This window comes from Fukomys damarensis, unplaced genomic scaffold (genome assembly GCF_012274545.1).
Source record: "Fukomys damarensis isolate Sample0158 unplaced genomic scaffold, DMR_v1.0_HiC HiC_scaffold_4, whole genome shotgun sequence".
Lineage (NCBI taxonomy): Eukaryota > Metazoa > Chordata > Mammalia > Rodentia > Bathyergidae > Fukomys > Fukomys damarensis.
In genome coordinates this window covers 3504810-3522234 of record NW_022900916.1, presented here as the reverse complement: position 1 = coordinate 3522234, position 17425 = coordinate 3504810, and the positions used below count along the sequence as shown (strand labels likewise).

At 46.8% G+C, this 17425-nt stretch overlaps 1 long non-coding RNA gene across 1 annotated transcript; it reads left to right on the top strand.

The window, feature by feature from the left end:
- Nucleotides 1-13112: 13112 nt before the first annotated feature.
- On the top strand, nucleotides 13113-15283 carry LOC117283492. The gene is made up of 3 exons (XR_004514477.1): nucleotides 13113-13430; nucleotides 13740-13860; nucleotides 15214-15283. It is a non-coding gene; the product is annotated as an uncharacterized LOC117283492 (long non-coding RNA).
- Nucleotides 15284-17425: the final 2142 nt, after the last annotated feature.

Genomic DNA, 17425 nt, shown 5'->3' with positions numbered 1-17425 from the left:
ACAAGGCTCCCCACCCAAAGGCGACAATCATGGTTCCGCCTCACGCAGTAATGACTTCAGTGCCAGCAGAACTGGACCTGAGCTGCTGATCAACCAGACCACAGTGTGACCAGGCCTGCAGGGCCAGGCACACCTTCTGCCCCTATCCTTGTCTTACTCTTTGGAATTCCAAAGCTCTTGTCAGCACGCTGAAGACGGGGCTCATGGTCTCCCTGTTTCTTCCCAACATGGCCACACTGAGACCAAAACTCCTCTCTGACTTGACAACCACTAGTCTCCTCTTGGTCAGCCAAGGTGAGTGGCTAGGGTGGTCTCTTGTTAGTCCCAAGTGAAGGCCCACCCTGGGACTCCATGAAGAGTCACTGCTAACAGATAAGGCACAGCGGCCCCAGCAAGACAGGTGAAATTCAAGTCGGGAGGAAATGGCTAGGATTTCCTCAATAGTGAGTTGGGTTGGTTACAATATCTTATATTTATACAGCATTACATTTTCCAAAGCAGGTTGAAAAATATTACTTCAGGTCAATTACTGGTCTAATTCCTTGTGAATTGAGAAGTCCATTTGTCCACGTGTGCCCCTGAGGCTCAGAAAGCCTTGGTGATTGCCAGTAAGTAGAAGACAGAGAAGTCCAAGCAATGCTGGTGGTAATTTGTTTATGTGAAGATGAATGCTGGTGGACATTAATTAACTAGGAGACAATGTCACAGAGAAGTGAATGGACCAGTAAGTTGGTTCTTAGAAGACTGCTAGAAGTTGGGTCAAAGAATACTTGACAATGGTGTGTAACAATGCAGTAGTTTCTTAGTGTATGAACTTAATGTATTTTAGGATTGGCAGTAAGATGGCTGCACTTTTTCATATGGGGAAGATCCTCGTGATTGAGTTTGTCACCGATGCAAACTTTGTGAACAGAAGCAAAATTCTGCCGGCCCCTTTTGTGAACTGAATTGTTTGCCAACTGAAGTGTTCACGAACCAAGGCATTACTGTATTATGACAAGAATATAATGTGGATAGAAACTGGATCACTTTGAGAAAGACTGCAAATTCTTTTCAACATCTCCACTGAACCCAAGGCCACACACCTGCTGAGCAAGTGCTCGACCATCAAGTGGGAGCCCTAGCCCAAGGACGCCCATGAGAAGCTACACAAAATGAACTCTAGAGTGTTAGGGTTAGCGTAGGTGTAAAGGGTTTACATTTGTTCTTGAACTCTACCTTGCTCTTTATTTGTTTGAGTGGACTTAAAAAGTCAGACTGCAGCTGAATTAAGGGATATTCACATTTCCCCCTTTGTAAACTTTGTGGTTCTGATTCTAAACACAGTTTACTTTTGACCTTTCACTCATGAAGTAAACATCCCACGTGAACTTTGGAAAATGAATTTGGGGTTAATACATATTCATCCCATATCTTCCTTTCACTGGGAATGTTATTTCTGTTGTAACTCAGATTTATGAGCAAATGTTTTCATGGAATATTATTCAAGACACCAGAAAAAGGATGAAAATAGTATAAGAGCATTGAAGAGTATTTTACAGCTAAATATCATTATCTTATCAAATTTATATAATCCCAAATTCCCTGTAAAGTTCAGTAATCATTAACTAGTATTCTAAATGTGTTTGTAATCTTCATAATGTGACATTTATATTCATGAAAATCTATTATGCCAAATATTAGTTGTTGAATATGTTATTTCAAAGCCTAGCAAAAACGTACAAACTATTCAAAGTGTTTGATACTTTATTAGTATTTTGTATCTACAGGTTTATCAGAATATAATTTACGCTAGAATTAATAGTTTCTTAGTAACCAAGTTGTACAAAGACTTATTTTATGTTTATTTCTTACCATAAACTGATATGAGAATAACTTCCAGAATGGAGAAGGTCCCAGAGACAATGGGCGAAGGCTGAGGCCTGGGAGGACTCTCGTTCCCCGTGAGTGAGGACACTCGGCGGCTGCTGTCTTACTCTGCTACCTTTGCCAACTAAAGAGGACCCTTTGGGTCACTTACAAAAAATAGAGGTTTACTCAGCTCGTGGTTCTGGAAGCTTGGAAGTTCAGCATGGGATGATATTCTGGGCTCTGTGTTTGGATTTTCCAGTCCTGGGGCTTGAACCCGGGTCTTGCCTGTGTTGAGCAAGCGCTCTAACTGAGCCACATGCCCAGCCTCCAGGGTGAATCTGCTGGAGACATTTGAACCTAGGACTCACCCATCAGATGAAACCCTTTTATACAGAAACAGGAATGTGTGCATGTTAATTTATGGTAAGTAATCATTCCTTCAAATGAGGATTTCTAGAGAAAAAGTCATAAAATAAATATAGCTATTGAATTTTTCTTTATTTAATAACTATTTCTTAGTGTGACTATATAAATATGGTCAGAATGTATGGCATTTTAAACGCGGCAACCCAAAACACGGCACTTGACAGCGAACATCTGAAGCTGAAGGAACCTGAGGAGCAGAGGGGACCTTCCGGCCTTCCTGGGAGGCAGGGCCAGCGCCGCAGGGAGCGCTGCGGCCTGCCTGGCCTCGCTGCCTTGCCCATAGCTCTTCTCCTCCACGATCCACATCGCCAGCTCTGCTGCCAGCAATCCCAGCTCGGAACCACATCGTAGGAGGCGCCGTCCCTAAAGCTCACGCCAGGTGACTGCGTTTCCTGCATTCATCTGTCTTGCGCCAGTGGGGCCCAGATTAGAACTTGGGACGGCGGACAAGAGACATTTCCGGTCTCCTTCAGCTCTGCTCACAGCCGGGAAGGGCTGCCCCTTCTTTGTCTCCTCTGTCACTGCTCATCGGGCCAGGATCTCCGTGCTTATGACGGCGTGGATTTGTACTTAAGAAATGCTAAATGATCTCAATCACAGATCAGTTTTCGAGGCTCTTCTATGGCATGTCTGTGTCTGCTCTCCTTTCTGATGTTCACCACCATCAAGATGAGCTCATGTCGGCCAGGCTTTTATGGTCTTCTGCCAGATTGTGTGACACTCTCTCCTCTTCTACAAGTCCATAATTCTGCAACTGTGATATAAATATTGTGATTCATATATGTGGCCCTATTTTGACCTGCTGTGCTCCTTTTTCTAAAAATAACTCACATTTTGTTACATTTTCTTATTGAAATTTTAATATCTGGGTATTACAGTAATAAAAATGGTCAATAAATATGTAATGGGAGATATTGCTATGTTAACTACCTACTTTACATTAGAGTTATACATAATTTTTGACATCCATAAAGGTGATTGAGTATTATAATAAAGTTTAGAGCAGTTAAACATTTTTCAGTTTTATTTCAGGTAACTGAATATTTTGTTCCAAGCATGTGGTAACCATAGTATTTGAATATCTAGTCCTATATATGGCTTTCCAGCTGTCGCGTTCCATAAAAATGTCTTTGGACGAGAGAAATTTTTAAAACCTGGGTTTTCAGTTGACTTTCACATCACACCAGAATCCATTTGCTTTTAGGAAAATTCTTAATCTAAGTCCAGTTTCTTTTTACTGCAGTATTCAGTAAACCAAAAACCTTCTCTCCTCTAAACACATGAATGCCTCAATGAAGGCACAGACCCTAAGATGTTGGTGGAGTCACAGCATAATGGTCCAGAATTTCAGCATATAACTGTCCTAATGAGGCAGGAGATTAGGGCGTGGCCAACAGGCTGGGCTAGTGGGTGTGGCCTGTCAATCACAGAGATCCAAGACTGCACAGAAAAACAGTTCCCAAGGCCTGCAGCTGGGACCAACCAGAAATTGCTACATTCAAGGGGCCGGGGATTTAGCTCACTGGTTCTTCTGCCTGCTTTGCAAGCACAAGGTCCCGAGTTTGATCCCCAGTACCAAACAACAACAAACAAAACAAACAAACAAAAAGAATTGCTACATTCAGCTGTTCTGGTGGGAGATCAAGCAGACTTTCGGGAGGACGGCCTAGGTCTGAGTCTGGCAGGAGTGGGGGATATGAAAGCCCTCGGCCTTAGACCTCATGACCTCTTCTCTCTCTTTCTCAGGGGCTGCTCTCACTCTGCAGGGCATTCTTCTTTTCCTACTTCCAATAAATGTAAGATCTCACTACCTTTTACACCTGTCCAGGTCTTTGTCCAGGACAACAAACTCCAGAAAAGAATCTCCAGCAGGAGCCCACAGCACCGGACCCCAGTAACATTGGACCACGAAGTAAGTGGACGTCAAAGGTTTAACCCACTAACTAATGCGAGGACCTGGAAGACAGAAAGGGTGCTTCCGAGGAGCTGGAGGGAGAAGTACTTAGATGAGACAAAGTAACAACTGGATAACGAGGTGCCGGCAGGTGCCACACACCCCAGTGTCATAACAACAGGGCGAATGTCTCAAGTTACACTGAAAGGCACACTGCCATTTAGGAGGATTCATGGTAATGTGTCTTGCACTATCACAATTTTTATTTACTGTATTTTTGATCACTCCCTTTAGGTCTCCTTGGCAAATGGGTTATTTCAAGCGAAAGGCAATGGGAAGCGGAAGATGGAAGGAGGAAAGGCTCTCTTCACATCTCCCCAGCCACACAAAGGAGTATAAATTTACCTGTTTTTTTGTAAAGGAAATCCACATTTTTAAAGGGAATTTACATTTGTTCGGAAATAACTCTTACCACTTCAGAGACTCTTGTCTGCCAATTCAATCCTTATTTACCACACATCTTCCCCTCTTTGACTTTCATAATTTACCTCCCTTGCCCAAAATCTGAGACACCTTTTCCTTTGTTTACCCACCAGGGTAACAGCCAAACACCCCTCACCTGGCTGCCTGACTCTTCTGTAAGATCCCCTTGCACCTGTAACAGGGAGTAACAATCTTATAAACCTGTCCTTAAACTAGGCAGGCAGGGGAAATGGATTTTCCTCCCCTACAATAAAATCACCAGTTTAAACTAGTTAATGCTGTATAAACCAAAACGCTGGCCAAGCGTAAGACAAGGATCACTTGAATTTTCTCCTTACAGGGCTGTAAATCATCTAAATCCACAGGAAAACAGGAAGCAAAGACAGCCCTGCCTTGGGCATGAACGCTGGCCCTGACGATGTTCCACAGAATCCCTTGCGGAACTCCAGCAACCCTTTGGCTGATTTGGAAGAACCAGAAAATACAATTAAAGCAAATTTAAAGGTGTTGATCGGCTTTCTTTTGAGATTCCATATTCAGGCAGTGGTTTCTTGCCTTGTGTGGGGATTATGGTGATTTTGCCCTTGTTTCTTTGCAGGCCATGCTGCCCGGGTGGTGGGTTGCAGAAGATACTGACTTTGCTTCCGCACCTACACACTGGACCCGCGTGTGCACCCCAAGATGCCCTAAGCACGGGTCTCCACACAAAGATACCAGGTTTCCCCACCTGGTGTAATGCAAAGGTCCCTTCAAGGACAGACGCTATCGATTCTGACTTCCTGGACCGCTAGAGGAGTTAATCTGTGCAGATTTATCAACCGATTTTGCCTCTGGGAGGACTGTTTCTAACAAGCCGAAGGTACTGGCCCTGTCCCCCATGGGACATTGGCCTTCACACCACCACTGCTGGTGCCCAGAACGGAGACGAGCACAGTGGACCTGGGCCAGAGCAGAGAGTGCCAGAGTGGAGAATCCGCACCTGCTGCAGCCCAAGTCACAGATGCGATCTCCGCTTCTGGGTGCAGTTCTCTCTTGGACTTGCCCGTGCTGTGGTGGTCAGTCGGTGGAATCCTAGCCTTTCCATACTTCTTGACCCCATGGCTCTCATGGCATGAAACACAGAACACAGGTTCTAATGCACTGGGTGGTAGATATTTTCTGCGTGTGCGTGTGTGTGTGTGTGTGTGGTACTAGGGGCCGGACCCCCTGGGCCTTCACACCAAGCTATTCCTCTGAGCATTTTTGTACTTTTAATCTTGAAACGTCATCTCTTAAAACTCAGCAGTGACCGAGTGTCTTGATTGGGGGTGACAGCGGTGACCTCAGCCTAACTGGGTTGGAGGGGCAGCCCTGTCGGTGTGCTGGAGCTTGCTGAATCTTGCCTTTTAGGTCAGTGGATTTTGTGCGTTGTGCACATTTTCAGCTCAATAAAATTGTTTTACTTAAAAACTAAAATAAAATGCAACAGCACACAGGCCAGTTGCCTCAGCCTCCCAGAGCACCAGGATTACAGCCCCACAAACCCTGACCAAGTCTTACTCTTCGTTCTCCACGCTCTTCCCGCTGCTGTAGTGAGAAACTGTCCCGACTTCGCCCAGTGCCTGTACTTGTAGTGGTGCTAGATGCTGAGCCAGTCAGCAGACAAAACTGGGCTTATTCGTCCTGCAGCAGTCACGTCTTGAAACCCAGGGGCTGTTTGTGAGGCTGTGAGCATGGACTGTGGGTCTTTAAGGCTCAGGAGCTGCGGACTGGCGGGGCCTGGGCCGGGCTGGTGACAGTTTTGGAAGAGTGACATGGGCTTGGAGATCTGCCGTCTGCGTCAGTAAGATGCGTCCCTTGATTCGGAGTTCTTTTCTAGGGCAGTGCTTTCTCCTGGACCCAGTCGCCCAGTTACTTTGCTTTCCCCGGAGTTTTCCGGACATAGTGACTGAACAGTGAGTTCTGAGTGTTGCCTCACAGGCCGGAGTTAGGGCGGCTTTCACTCCCTTGCTTGCTCTGCCATCATCGCGGCTACCCGCAAAGGTAATGATGAACAACACGGCCCGGTGTCCTCATTATTCAGATTGTCTTTGCTCTTCTGCTAAGGAGGACGGGCCCGGCCCTTGGCCCATATTTAATCTCTAGTCCTGTGTCCCTCGGGTTTCTCATCCTTTCTTCTGCTCAGGGTTCCCGGGAACAAAGCAGACCGGGACATGCTGGCCCTGGCTCAGGCCGAGGGAGCCTGCCCGGCTCTGCTCGTGGTTTCCAAGCAGTTCTCACAGCCCTTCGTGGGCAGAGAGGCTGAGTTCCGCGCTAAACAGCTCTCTTCTGTTGCTACTGAAAATTTCCAGTGTGGAAACGACAGCCCATCTACAGCAGGTAACTTTTCTACCCTCACCTCTTTGCGACCCCAGGTGGGAGCGGGGTCTGCAGCGCTCACTGCTCTTGCCCAGGCCTGCCCAAGGAAGCCGAGTCAGGAAGGTCCTGCCAGGAGAGGAGCGGCAGCCTGGTGTCCCAGAGCCCACCCCAGAGCACGGGGCGATCTGACCGCATCCCCCGGAAATCACTTCCACCAGCAGAGACAGCGCGTGACCGCGGGAGACTCCATGGTGTTTGTTCGTCCAACCCCATGTGGTCAAAGCCATCTTGCTAGGGATCCGAAGACAAAGGGGAAAATTAGCCTAAAAATCCAGGTTTGCAATAAAGCTTCCACAGCTGGAACACCGGGTCTGAACCTGAAGATCAGGTGGAGGAAAACCATGCACAGGGAACAGGCCGCTCGCTCCACCCTCGGAAGCCCGGTCACCTGGCGCCCCTTGGCGGCCATGCTTGGTACAACAAGCAAAAGTAATTGAAAATAACACTTTTCCCCCTTTGTAAAAACTAGAAACTACCATTTGCCAATCGGTATGAAAGAAGTAAAAATTACTGGTGGTGCTGGAAACGTGGTGATGCGAACACAACGAAAGATTAAAGGCCGGTTGCCTGGGACGCGGGAGCCCCCTGAGAGGGGCCACAGACTGCAAAGCCGGGCTTGTCGTTGGTGTGAGGCTGTCACGTCGCCTCTCGTAGCAATGGAAACGCTGCAGGGTGCTCACCGGTCACCCCAAACCGTGTCCTCTGTGGCGGGGGACGCGCGCTCAGTGCCGTCTTTCCCCTGAGACAGCTGCTGGGACGAGCCTGACAGCGAGGCGGCTCTGCTCTCGAATGCTCGTTCTTGTCCTTGGCTGCTCGTGGTGCTGGGCTCCAGGGCAGGACACTCGAGAGCGAGATCTGCAGTGCCCCGCCTCCCCGCGACCCCTGGGCCGGTCCTTCAGGGTCCACTTCCCTGGGGAAATGGGAGTGCAGTTAATGCGCGGGCACCCAACGACCAAAAGAAAGGTAGCTGTGCTATTTCGTTATGCAGCTGTGTCAGCCCGTTGGTGTAGTGCTATCTTACGCAATCATTTCCTATCCCGGGGGTGACAGGGATGATTAGATAGCCAGACGTTCTCATCCCCTTAGAAGCGTTTGAGACTGTCATGGAGACAGGAAGCCGAGGCAGAAGGGAAACGTGTTTTTGTCGGATACCTTGCAGACCCAAGGTACTGATCTGTGTTTTCCACCCCTGCCGTCCCTTGGTCTCGATGCTTTGTGGTTTTTCATCCTTCACGCCAAGGCTGCAGGGCCAGGGATCTGTGACACGCTTTCCTGAGCCAGGGTCAGGGTTTCACACGAGAATTGACAAGGCCACTGACGCTAGGTCACCTTTGATTATCAGTAGTTCATACTCACCGTCACGCCACTTAGGAGCTTAAATCTTAAACTGACAGAGCGTTTGCTCCCGACGTGGCTCCACTGCGCAGGAGAAGGAAGCTCACGGGATATTTTGCTGGGCTTGCAGAGTACTCGGGACTGTGTCCTTTTCTCCAGCTCAGCCCGGAGTCTTACAGAGCCCCACAGCCTGAACTCGCAGCATTTTGATGGTGTACTCTTGATTTTGAACTCTTAAGTGTCTCGAGCCGGCGACGCAGAGCACTGTCCAGCAGGGCCTCAAACCTGAAAGAGCAGCGGGGTGGAGATGGGGCAGAGAGAAAGGAAGGACGCCAAGACAAGAGTCTGATCAAGGCGACATTTATTGCAGGCAGGCATCAGCCTTTTAAAGGAAAAGACCGAACTATTATAGGCTAGGATTACCATAGTAACCTCAACACCCGCTCCACGAGAACGAGGGTTCACACTGGAAAGAGAAAGCAGGCTCAAGAAAAACAAATTAACAACACTTGCAACTAATAATCATGATTCCCAAATAGGTGGAGGAACTTAACAAAATGGGGTTACAACACCTGACTCCTACAGATAACATCAGATCTTTAACAGGAAGCACCTGACTCCTACAGATCTTTGGCTGTCCGAGTTTCTCCCGTGCAGGGTCAAAAACAAGTTTAACACGTGCAGTCCTTAAAAAGGAACAAATGTTATCTTTCAAAAAGCCAGTGGGCCATGGCTGGCTTCCCACACTTAAGAGCTATAGTTCTGGAAGTAGGTGATTCTAAACGGCATAAAACATCCCTCTGTAAGCCTCCTCATTTAGAGAAAATGCCTTCACTGGTGAACGCCTGGTGTTTTCACTGTAAAAGGGGAACAGAGATCACACCTGAGTCAGGGTAGGGCGGCGAGGGGGAAGCGGGTTTGTGTTTGCCGATCGTAGCCGGCCTCTCCCACAGGACAGGAGCCTCCGTGATCACAGCTGTGGCCTCTTCGTCCTTCCAAAGCCATCCCCGTTCTGGAGACTTACATGGCTTAGGAGAAACCTGTTCACACTAGGACATTTCTGCAGCTGTTAGTACTATGGAGGAGTAAATTGTGGATCAAAACTATGCTGTACTTATGGTTTGTACTTGCTTGTATAGATTCTGAAATAAACACGTTCCAGAAGTTTTTAACTTTCAAAGAGTTCTATCCCCACCTAGTGGCTCAATGGCTGCAGAGCAAAGACAATTTACCAGATTCCGGGGGAAGGGAGTAAAAGTTGTTTATACCAGTGAGGCAGTGAATTTGAACTATTCATTACATGGGCAAGGAATTGATATCAGCGAATAAACATAGAGGAATGAGTAAGTGAAGTCCTAAACTTGTAAATAAAGCTTGGAAATCCGATTCTCACCGCCCACTGCCAGCCATGCTTGGCCGGAAGCTGTCCCATGGGTGAACAAGGCCCACGAGCTGCTCCTCCCCTAGGGTCAGGCGGCCGTAGCGTCTGGGTATCACGCTGGGGCAACCCCGCCATGTCTCATGGAAACCCGTCTTCCCACCCCCTCTTCTGTCCTGACAATTTCTAAAATGATGGTGTGACTGTCTTGGAACAACGCCAGCACCAATTTCAGGACAGTCGTACTTACTTTAACTTCATTATGCAAAAAAAATGATAAAAAATCCACCATGTCTCCTGCCTGCCGTTAATGTGAAGCTCGTGGACGGGGTGCTGTCGGTGGTGCACCCAGTTATTTCTCTCCCATAAAACTCCATCGGTTCAGCCGTAGGCCTCAGTATTAATTGGCTTGTTTTCTTCAGCAGCACTGACCAGCTGAAATTAATTTTAAGGCACCATGCGGTATAAAATAATTATGACTAGCAAGCTGCACAGAATTTTCACAGGAGGACCCATCAATCCAGGCCTGGGAGCTCAGACCCCAGTCCTGCGTGCCTGTGCCCTGGGCGAGTCCGCGTTGCCTGCCTGCACACTCAGGGTTCCCGATGCCCCCAGGAGCTCGCAGCCCTGTGCCCTCACCGCCCCGTGTCAGGAGAAGGCAGAGCGAAGGCAGGGTCCTGCTGTGCCTGCTGGTTTGTCTTTGCACTGTCCCCAGAGCTTTCTTCATTTATCTTCTAGACTCATGGCCTGGGAAAAACAAACAAACAAAACAATACACTTGAGAGCCTGGGATGTAGCTCAGCTGCACCAAGCCTGCGTGGGAAGCAGAAGGACCTGAGTTTGATTCCTGGTACAAAAAAAACAAAAAAAAACAAAAAAAAAAACACTATTACACTTGAAGAAGTGGTGTTAATTGCTAAAAAGTATGAAAAACAACAGCTAATTGATAAAGACCCTAAATCACTAAGCTGTCCCAGCTACTGTTCAGCTTGGTAGTGAAGCTCTGTTAGAAAATGTCAATTAACTTATTCCACCTATGGGCACCACTTACCTCCTTGAGCCCAGGTTGCAGACTTTACCGAGCACAGTTCTTTCATTTGTCCTTGACACCTGAGGTTCTAATATGCTCTGTTCAGGGTCGAGAGACCTGTCTTGGAGAGCCACCCTCTTTCAGGCTCTAAATGTCAGATCTGTAGGGTTGCAAGCTTATCAGCGTTTGAGGCCGATTTTGTTTAAACTGTTTTCCTCCTCGGGTTCCTGTGGGTGCCTTCATCACTTGGGCAACAATGCTCTGATTACAGATGTTAAAGTCTTATCTGAGAAGAATTTTCACCTTATCCCTCTGGATATCTCCAATTTAGTCTTTTACTGTGGAATAATTTTTACTATTTAAAATAGTTTTGTGCAATAACATCATGTTATATTAGATTCACTGACAAAATATTTAATTGTAAAAATGTCAGGAAAGGGTCCATTTGTCTAAAATTTGACAGTTGCTTCAGGAGAGGAGTTTTCCATGCGGTCACAATAGTTTTCCCTTGCTCTGCTCTCCAGGACTCTGGGACTCACGTGTTCGCCATTGCTCCTGCCCTCTCAGCCGGGTCCCCTTCCCAGCCGTCCTCTCACCGTGCACCCAGCAGCAACTCTGCACTGGAGCCAGTCCCTGAGAAGGCTCTGGATGGTGAAATTCCACCTCCTCTGTGTTTCTCCTGGCCTCGGGCTCCTTTGAGCTTCATCTTTTTTTCTTTCTCAAGGAAAGCACCGAGGGAAGGAGCGTGTGTGCGCACGCGCGCGTGTTGGAGATGGAACGCAGAGGGTGGGAGCTCAGTGGCTTCAGTGGAGGCCTCCACGGCCTCCGACTCGGCCTCCAGGCTCCTTTCTGCTTGGCCAGGTCCTCACAGGCGTCTCCCAGCGCTGAGGCTCTGCTCTCCTTCAGTGACCCTGAGTGGTGTCTCCCGGATGCCCAGGACTCACCCTCCAGGTCCCCAGAGCTGTGCTTCTGCAGCGTGATCGCCCCTGAAAGCAGTGCCCTGGGCCTTCTCCGGGAGGTTCGCAGTCTGGCTTCTGTGCCACCGTGCTGGTGTCAACGGTGAGAGAAGGGCGACGTTCATGGGGAGCAGAGGATTCGATCTGCGTAGACCCTGAATTTCAAGTGTGTGCTTTCCTTCTCTGTGCCGTTCTTGTCCCTTTCTTCTTCTTCTTCTTTCTCTCCCCTCCCTCCATCCCTCCCTCCCTTCCTTCCTCAAACACACAGAACTCATTCTACTTGGGGATGTATCTGGGTCTATTGCTCTAAAATACACCATTTTAAATTAGTTTTCATTGGAAGAAAATTAGCCTATCATGAAGATGTTCCCCGCTTTTCCTCTGGATTAAAAGCATTTGAGAAGCAATAACTCTTTAACTCATATGATAGGTATCGAGTGTCTATTCCATTCCAGATACAGTGGCAAGAAAAGAGCTTTTCACTCTTGCACTTGTGAAGTTTATCATCTTGCATGAGTAGAGTGATCACAAGGAAAATAAGCACGGTTTACAGTAGGTGTCAGGATGATACACCCAGAGGACCACAGGCGTGCTGGTGATCACCCAGGAGGCCCTTCCCGGACAGGGACCCACGGGTGAGAAGCGATGGACCCAGAGGGTGTGGAGCTCGGCCTGCAGCAGGCAGACAAGCTCCGGGGTGTGCCCTGTGACATGAGGCTGAGGCGGGAGGTGGGGGTCAGTCAGAGATTCTGGGTCTTTATTAAAAAAAAATAGAAAGAGGGTCACGCCTCTGAAACACTTCAAACTGTGGGTGAAACACACGGGTAGAGAGGGATAGATCAGGATTTTCTAGCTGCAGTGGAAAATATGGGTGTCCACGCTCATGTGTGTGTGCCCGAGATAGGCAGTGGGGAGGGAGAGGGGGAGGGGATGGAGAAAGGAGGAAGGAGGGTTTTCTGAATGCCCTGGGTTGGGAGGATGAAGGATAGAGAAGCTGCTGTCCGGGATGAAGCCCAGGTTCTCCCAGGGTTCTGGGCACGAGAACCCCGAGTGGTTTCTGGCGGGGACGCATGAGAGTCAGATACACACCTGAGGTAGATCCCCGGCGGCTGTGTGGAGGATGCGCGGAAGGAGAGAAAGGAGGAAGGAGGGTTTTCTGAATGCCCTGGGTTGGGAGGATGAAGGATAGAGAAGCTGCTGTCCGGGATGAAGCCCAGGTTCTCCCAGGGTTCTGGGCACGAGAACCCCGAGTGGTTTCTGGCGGGGACGCATGAGAGTCAGATACACACCTGAGGTAGATCCCCGGCGGCTGTGTGGAGGATGCGCGGAAGGAGAGAGACAGAAGCGTCGGCGGTGCAGCTGCAGAGTCCCGGGAAGTGGTTAGGGTGCGGGTGAAGCAGGACTGCGTTTCATGCTCTAGGCAGCCGCGGTTCTGCCCACCCACAAGCCCTAGCAGCCGGGCCAGTGGCACAGCCCCGGGTGGGTTACTTTCCTTCCAGTGTGTGCAGCCCGGCGGAGGAAGGGCCTGAACCACTGAGGATTTACTTCACTAACCGCAAGAGCGAGCACCTTGAGATTCAGACAGAGCAAAACTCTAAGTGGAAATCTCCAGCTCCACAGAGTACAACCTGTCTCCAAAACAGACTTTCCCACGAGAAGCAGACACCCTTGAACGCTGGGGTCAGTATGAGCAGAATGAAATATCACACCCGGAATGGAAAGAAAATGGGCCAGTTTTGCTAATAATCGTTATCTCGGGCTCAGGTATCTTTTTCTCCAGTGCTCAGGTGCATTGCTGAGCATATTGAGGAAAATAGTCATCTCTTTTGTTTTTCAAAATGTGAAGTAGAGAGACCTTTTCTTTTTAATTCTGGAGGTTGAAGACTTCAGTGTGTCCACAACTGTTCTATTTGCAGAATTTTAACTGGCAGAGGGAAAAGAGAAGCAGATATTTCCCTTGTTGAATCATTTCACTTATTCTATTGCAAGGTCATTATATAAAGAATCGGAACTGATGGCGCGCAGTGCAATCTGACCCTAACAGCTTAGCGACCTCTGTCCAGCCCGTTCCCATGGTGCTCTGTATCCGGGAAACCCCAGCGTTTCCAAGGTAAGTGAAGGACTCTTACTCCGGCCACATGGGCCCATTCACAGTGCTGCCTCGGCCTTACCTTTCCGCTTAGCCCACTGGTCAGCTCCAGCTACCTCTGACCCGACCCGCGCTTCACCATAGCTTTTCAAATTGGTCCCAGGAGCCAGCTAGTCTACAATCTTGTTAACTTGTGAACACCTTTCTACACTCAGTTCACCAGGCTTTACCTCTCTCACCTCCCTCTTTATGACAGAGCCGATGGTCCAGAGTTTAAGTGCAACTTTGCCTGTGCCCTGCAGTCCCTCACACATTGGTTCTTCTTCAGCCTGTGCTAGGTAGGGTCTCTGTAGCTAAAATTCACCTTGTCCTTTCTCTGCTTAGGGTTACAGGCCGTGGGACCACAGGTGACAGCAAAGGCAGGTGGCTGCTGCCGTCCCTGGTCATCAGGCTCTTCCTGTCTTCGCCAAGACTACTCCAAACCTCTCCACTGTCTTCAAATGGCTCATCCTGTCAGCTTCTTCTTCTTCCTCACACTAGCAGATGCCTTGTTACCCCTGCTGAGAAATTTACAAACACTGGCGGGAATCTCCTCTAACCTCTTCATAGGAAACCCCAAATGCGCACCAACCTTCTCCTTTTTTCTATTTCATTGCCTGAGTTGCACATTAGCAAGAGGTGCAAACATGCACTAATAAAAACATACACTTATGCCTGGCCTGGAAATCTTGATAAACTCAAGATGTCAAAGTTTATATTTTGAATATTTATTATTAAGGCTGGGAAACAGCCATTATACAGCACAATTTACATAAGTTATCAAGATACATCTTGTGTACAATCACAAAACCAAGACATATTTTTACATAGAGTAAAACTCAAGACAGATTTACAAGCATTTTTTTATACAATGCTCATATATGTTCAGATCAATTTATACAATCTTTAATCCAACAATTTGTATTTGTTCATCGGATTTTCCAGAGGGATTTGGGGTAAAAAAGAAAAAAAGAAAAGAAAAAGAACACACCATCAAATCACCAACGCAACATGCAACATGTAGTCAGAAAGAAGATATATTTCCAAGTACTGTATTTTTTATTTTGAAATCAATTTTATTCGGTTTTCCACTTTTCAGACAAGAATTCTTTTCTTTAACCTCAGGTGTGTTGTTAGGGTATTAGCACACATTAGTCAGTGGTAGGTGCACTTGCACGTCACCTAATGAATATAGAGACCACACAGCCAAATAATAATCACATTCACATGCTGGATGCCAGACGAAGCAGGCATTCCAATTTTGTCTATTTTACCAAACGTATCGCTATATACAGTGTAACGAGTTAAGAACCCTCCCTTTGATCTACCCGCCAGGTAAGGAACCTGATGAAATGAGTTGGCTCACACGTGTGACCGCAAGAACGGGGCAGCCGCAGAAGACACCAGGGTGTCCATTCAGAGAGGGCATCTTTCACTCATCACCGAAGGCAAGTGGTCATCACAGAATCATGCGCAACTAGCCACTGAGCCGCTCTCACTTCCATTTCAAGCTCTGGACGAGGGAAAATCACTGCTGTCACACACGTAGTTATATACACCTAGAGCTGGACTTGGCTGATTTTGGAATATTTGACAGGATAGCAATGAAAATAAGTTTTTAAAAATATTGTTAGTTATGATTTAAATAATAAAGTAAAAAAATACTATCAACATCTTTGTGATATCTTAATGAAATGAGGCATTGATCAAATAATTTCTAATAGACTGGGCACAGTATAATAATATATAATTTATTTCACTGCACATCACTGACCACTGTTTGTGTCACTACAGCTAACCACCACGATCGTCCTAGCCGCTCCTGTAATAAAAGTCACGATCAGCTGGTTACCAGCTATAATATTCCCACAATATGACGATTTCAGTGTGTGTGGGCCACAAAATAAATCTCACTGGTATGCTGAAAATATGCATTTCGTTCATATGATTTATTAAAATATGGACAATATTAATTAGCAAAGACAAAAACTACCCCTTCATCTTGGATACTATTCTTTTAAATTGCAATGCAAATAAACAATTCAGTCACCAATAATCTCCTTACTATTAAGTAAAAACAGGGAAAACTCCTGTGTCTTGATATTTGTGTCTACAATGAGTTTATAATTCCCTGCTTTTTGTGAAAATTCACTCTGTGCTTTTTCTTCTATAGCTGAAGGTTTCTTTACAACCAATTTCTTTACAACCAGCAGGAAGCTTCAGTGTTTGATGACTCAGTGAATTTGTGCAAAAACGGAGATGGTGATCAAGGTGCAGGTGCTGTAACTGGACTAACCCTATATTAATTAGAGATTGTAAACTGTCACCATTGGGATAAAACAAAAGCTAATTCCTTCTAAACAAAATTAAAAGTGGAAAAGTCATGTGCTGTGATATATACAAAAAAAGTAAAAAACACCAAGAGCCCCTCTTGCAATAAAAGAAAAAAGAAAACGGTTTTGTTCTAAGAAGGGAAGTTAGCGTCACGCAGAGGAAATGCTTCCATTATGGGTCGGTGCTGCATAGTGATTCCTGCCAGCCCGGAGCTGTGGGGCCCGCCACAGAGGGCCTGGGTGGGAGCAGGGCTCATCCCCCCATTAGGGAGCCACCACAGAGGAACCTGGCTGACAGCCCTTCCCCTGCTACCCTGAGGGAGCTGCAGAAGAGGACCAGAGAGGAGCCAGTTTCACGCCCTTCCCTGGCAAAGGGAGGTCTTGGACCAATGAGTTTAGACTCGCCCGAGTGCTAGCTTCTGCTGGAAACATCCATGGCAACCATCTGCAGATCTAGTAGTTTCTAAAAATAAAATTCAAGCAACATCATATTTTCAGTGCCACACCCAGGGGTTCTGCATACCCCATAACTGCAGAGTCAGAGGAGGGGTAAGAAACGGGGAGCCATGGGCGGGTCAGGGCACAGAAAAGTGAAATTTATTTCTTTATGAATAGTAGCTTGGGGTAGCTTAGAAATCCTTTAATTTTAGTGTTTTACAAGTCTCTCAAATTTAAAGTATTTTTTCTCCCAAACTGAGAAAATATAATACACAACCAATATTTTGGAGTTGGTTCCTCTCAATCCCACCAAAACCTCGCTTTGAATAAAGTAGCAGCTTTTAAATTAAAAATGTTGAGAAGCAAATTAGTTTATCCCAGATAGGATTTGAGAAGGGAATAAGATCCTTGTAATGCATTTCATCTGGCATAACAAAATTTGCACATCTTTTTCATTTAATTCACTTTTCCCAGGTTAAATCGAAGTTCATATTTTAAACAAAAATGATTTTTTTTCTAGGTTTCTGTTTTTACCCCCATCAATGCTTGCCATTGGTTTGGAGGATGATATCACATATAAAATCAAGAATTTAAAATGCAGGTAATAATTATGACTCACTTCTGTGCATAAAACTATATTTGGCAATGTGCTTTCATATTTCATAGGTCTCTTGATGTAATCACACCAACATTCCAGAAGGAAGGCTAGGAATATAATATTACTTTTATTGTATGGATAAGAAAACTGGAGGAGGGCCAGGGATTTAGCTCAGTGG